General features: G+C 41.5%; 1 pseudogene; it reads right to left on the bottom strand.

Moving 5' to 3' along the window:
- Nucleotides 1-3989: 3989 nt before the first annotated feature.
- Nucleotides 3990-4755, bottom strand: LOC137205038 (lymphocyte antigen 6E pseudogene; annotated as a pseudogene).
- Between the last annotated feature and the right edge of the window lie 399 nt (nucleotides 4756-5154).

Below are 5154 nucleotides of genomic sequence, written 5' to 3'. Positions count from 1 at the left end.
TGGAATATTACTCATATAAAAAGAATGAAATTCTGCCATTTGCAACAACACGGGTGGACCTAAAGGGTATTATGCTTAGTGAAATAAGTTAGACAAAGAAAGACAAATACTATATGTTATCACTTATATGTGGAATCTAAAAACTAAAACAAATGAATGACTATAACAAAACAGAAATAGACTCAGATATAGAGAACAAACTAGTGGTTACCAGTGGGGAGAGGGAAGTGGGGGAGGGGTCAAGACAGCAGTAAGATACTGAGACACAAACTACTATGTATAAAATAAGTAACAAGGATATATTGTACAGCACAGGGAATATAGCTATTATTTTATAATAACATTTAATGGAATATAATCTATAAAAATATTGAATGACTATGTTGTATACCTGAAACTAATATAATATTGTAAATCAACTATACTTCAATAAAAAAAAGTGTTCTATGATACACCTCACATAAAATAGCTAAGAGTAGTGCTTGATCCGAAACACCAAACTTAAATAAAGCATACAGAAAAAATTTTAAGAAAAGTTTGGTTTTCCCCTCATATTCAGCAGTCTCAGAGTTGAGAAAAACAGGGAACTGACTCTATAGCCTTATAGCATGATTTTATTTTCCAAAAAATAAATATGATCACTGTCCCAATACAATTAATGGCAAGCGTGTCTAAATTTTACATATTAAAAATTTTACCCTTTATTGTTATATCAGATTTTACAAATCATATCTCTAAAAAAAAGTCAGCCTTCACTAAAATCTCTTTAACAAAGTGAGAAAAAGACTTTCATTAACCATAACAGTTGTTCAGAGTTTGATATGGTCTATCTGAGGACAATGCAGGAATTATCTGAAGTCATCATAGTCATGAGCAATTATGAGTGAAGACTATTATGATTGCACTGACAAGACAAGGAGAAGCAGGTTAAGAGAGCAGCAGATGAAATTCCGATTAAAAAATTAGAATGACATTTCAACTCTAACTGAAATATGCTTTTTTGGCAAGAAGAGAGAATCCCTTTTCCCAGAAATTTCTGAGGACAATGCAGACTACAGTACAGTGCTTCCCCAAAGCAGAAAGAGGAATTCAGATTTTCCATTTGAATTAAGTTCTGATTCTGATTCTAAATGTGTATTTTTTAATAACCGTAATTCATAAGCTTGAACAAATAGTACCATACTTTACAGGAAGAACTTAACTGTATGTGCATAGACATCTATAGATATCCATCCATAACTACCTATCAAGCTTTTCAAAGCATCATTACAGTTATTTCTTGGAAGTACAGAATTTGCTTTACATGTTTACTAATGCATTCATAAAATATTCATTGAATGTGAGTTTTATGCTATACATTGAGATGGTTGCTGGAGGTACAAAGGTAATCTACACTATATTTTAGGAAAAGATTATCAACCAAACTTACTGCCCTGAGATACTCTTTATGTATCACCTCTGGCAGTGACCGAGAGATCAAGTTTATTAAAGTAGCTTGTCTTTTTTCCTTGTTGTTGTTTTTTAAATTATGGCATTCGAACAAACAGTCCTAAATATGGAAATAAGAGAAAAAAAACCCATATACCCTTTATTGTACAAAATCTCAGGATGTTTCACAATGAGTACCCCCTACAAGCAAAACAAATTGACTCAAGCTAAGTTATAATATCGATTATACTCCTTTGTTTTTATACAATCAACACTTCTTTAACTCTAGAGTCAAGCTATTGAAATGACTAATTAAAATATTATTAAATTGGGTCAGTAATGGAATGGTATATAGATCTAAATTGACTTTTAATAACCTTGGATTTTTTTTTATTTTCTTGAGCAATAAAAAGTGAAATATGTGAATTAAATTAAGTGTACTCACACACTGTACAGTGCAGAGAGCTGGGATTAGATAGTTTATGAACGCAATCTAACTTTATATAAATAAACACAATAGCGATGATGAGTTCTTTAAAAAGAATGAATCAGACAAATAATCACAATTTAGTATTTAGAAATGTAAGCCATAAATAGAACCAAAGGGATAAAATAGCCTCCCCACTGAGCATAATATTTTGTATTATCTTGTACAGGAGATGAAATTTACAGAAGAAACATTTTACCTTTAATGAACTCTAATTTTGATAATCGAGTTGCCAATTAACAGAGTAATTGCAAGGGTAGATTAATGTCACAATTCTCATTCAGTTATCTCACAGCCACTCTCTATGTATGTGGTAAATATTCAGAGCACATTTTTTTTCTTCAGCATTTCCTCAACCCAGATTTTACCTTAACATAATTGACAAATTTGGAGGGCACATTTTACTACAAGAGCCTAAGGACCTGATCCTATCATTAAAAGCACCCCAGGAAGAAAAATTCAAATGCAAATTTCAACTGACCTTTGTGGAAACAACTCATATTATTTTGCATCAGTAGCCACTAGAGATTTGTCTGGCTATATATGGATTTCCACATCTGTCAGCTATAAGTGCACTTCATCTGTCTGCTAAATCAGAGAGCCAGAAATAGATGACAGTGATCAAGGCTTTGAGCTTCTCTTAAATTAGTCACATCATGAGGTAAAGTTTGTTTGTCCATTGGGCTTTCATTCTAAAGGTTTACTGCTAAGAAACTTAGAGAAAATCATACATCAGGAAAGCAAATGGTGTCTTACCTATTCCTTTCTGTGTTTTTTCTTTTTTCTTCTTGGAATGGAGTGCTGACCAGACAGTCTGTCTCGGGGTAGGTCCTGCTGGGAGAACTGAACATAAATTGCTCTTGTTTGCAGCTACCTAAGCTCTGCTACCAAAACACAACAGCAGCAAGAGATCTATAATGAACTTCACCTGTGCCCAGGTTCCCTCCATAGATCCCTGTTTCTAATTCCCTACTGTTTCCTTCCTTTGTGAACTGGTTTAAAAAAAATAAAACCTTACTCATCCTTGGACATGAGTCCAGGTAATATGCACACCAGCTGCTAGTGTGGAAAATGCATTGATTTCTTTCCTTTCTTCCTTTCCATCTCCACTCCTCATTAAATCCAGGGTCAATGTGATGAGATAGGGAAGTACAACCACCTGTGTAAGAGAGCACACTTTTGCCTAATATTTGGCTTCCCAGTTTGACCATTAGACTTCAGAACATATTTTCTAAACTAAGGTTAAGGAAAAGCAAGGCATCTCTGAATCATTCTTTGTATCATCTGTGTATTATTTTCCAGGGTGTTCACATGGAAAGAGGTGATAGGAAGAAAAGTGTGTAGAGAAATATCTTTCTGTAGAAATTTCAAGAAAAAATGTTTTGCCCTTAGCCTGATAACTAGATCTCCCTTCCCGCTTAAGACTATTAGGAAGGTAGAGCCTCTATATCAAACACAGAAGAAAGCAAAACAAATTTAAAATCTGCATCCCTGATTCAAAGCTCCATCCCTACCAATGGATTCACTGCTGCTCAGGTATAGGAACCTTACCCCAATGGTAAGACTGCGTCCCTTATGTCATCTGACACCTAGAGGTGCTCAGTGTTGAATAATACTTGGCCAGTTACGGACAGAGCACATTTGCTAGAAGTCCCACATTTTTGGGGGGGGGGGTGGTGGGAACATCTGTGTTTATTGGAGGCAGCAAAGCAGCAGGAGGGCTCCACTGTGGCGGTGGAGGGAGGGGGCCCGAGAGCAGCTGGATTTCGGGCTGGGAGCAGATTCCTGGGTCAGCAGTCTAGACCTGGGGACAGTGGAAGGCATGTCTTCCTAAAGGCTGTCCTCGAAGTGAGTGAAATGAGGTGTGCAGAGATGCCAGGGGAAAGGGGTTCTGTGCTGGCGCTTGGGGCTCTAGGGGCTGCGGATGCCGGGATCCTGACGCTTACTCCCATCCCCGCCCCCCGACACAGGCCGAGACCTGGCCACACACTCACCCGTGCCTAGCAGGACACACGGACCAGCGCCTCTCCACACAGCACGTCTTCCGCACCTGCGGGCGGACAGGGTGTGGACGGGGTCAGGCCTGGGATCAGGTGCCCCTCCCAGCATGTCCCTGGGACGTGGTTCTGACTCTGGGGCCCTCAGGCTCCGTTCCCAGGTTCCCCTGGAAGGCTGACCGGGAAGTAAGGGTAGCCGGCAGGTGTGTGGGTGCAGAGGGCAGGCCTGCCTGTGGGGACCCAGGGTCTAGACAGTGGGCTCTGCAGGGGGAGGAGTCTAGGGGAGGAGGCTTCGAGATCCTCTTGGGTCTGGGAGGAGCTGGGCTTTCCTTTTTCCTGAGCTTTGGGAGTCTGGGCCGGGCACAGGGTCCCGGGGGTAAGGGGCCAAATCGTAGCAGGGCCGACAGCAGGCTGAGCAGGAGCCCGAGGCCCAGCACAGCGGCGCTGGCCCGCAGCCCACGGTCGGCCGCACTGATGTTGCACAGGAAGCTCTGGCAGCAGCGGGTGTCCACGGACGCCACACGGAGATTGACGCTCGGGATGGGGCAGAATGGGGAGTAGCCCTTGTTCAGGGTGTAGCCAAAGTCCACCACGTTCCCGATAACAGCGGATGCAGAGATGCTCACACAGTAGTTGTCTGTATCGGAGCAGACGGTGGGCTTCAGGCAGTACCAGTTGCTGTTCTTATTCACGCAAGAGAAGCACACCAGGGAGTGGGCTCGCTCCACACCCAGGAGGGCAGCCAGCAGCACCGGCAGGAAGACCTTCATTCTGGAGGGGACTGGCGTCCTGGCTGGGGTCTCACGAAGCCAAAGAAGTTAGCCCGCCGGCGGACGCAGATCCCCGGCCGTGCAGTCAAGCCTGCCCCTGAGCCCGAGCCCGCGGCAGCCCGCTCCAGAAGTCCCACATTGTATTCCATATGTATGGAAGTGGAAATTACACTACATAAAGAGTTTGATTTTCACTCTCCCAAAGATGTTCAATGTATTCCTAATGGCCTTGATTTTATGTTTGGTTTAGAGAGTTTCAAGGACAAATATGGGCATGTTGCACATAACCAGCTTATTATAATTCATTATATGGGTGTTAACATTGCACTTCTTGGCAGGCCAAGGAGTTCTTGATGCATGCCAAGGTCATTTTCCAGCCAAAACTCTTAAAGTAGTATCATCAACTCCTCCACATTAAGGTTAATAATTAAGTAGAGCTGCCAAACTCATGTTAAACTAATATGAGTAATCA

Source organism: Pseudorca crassidens, chromosome 13 (genome assembly GCF_039906515.1).
Source record: "Pseudorca crassidens isolate mPseCra1 chromosome 13, mPseCra1.hap1, whole genome shotgun sequence".
Lineage (NCBI taxonomy): Eukaryota > Metazoa > Chordata > Mammalia > Artiodactyla > Delphinidae > Pseudorca > Pseudorca crassidens.
The sequence above is the reverse complement of the archived record's forward strand: the minus strand, read 5'-3'. Positions and strand labels throughout refer to the sequence as shown.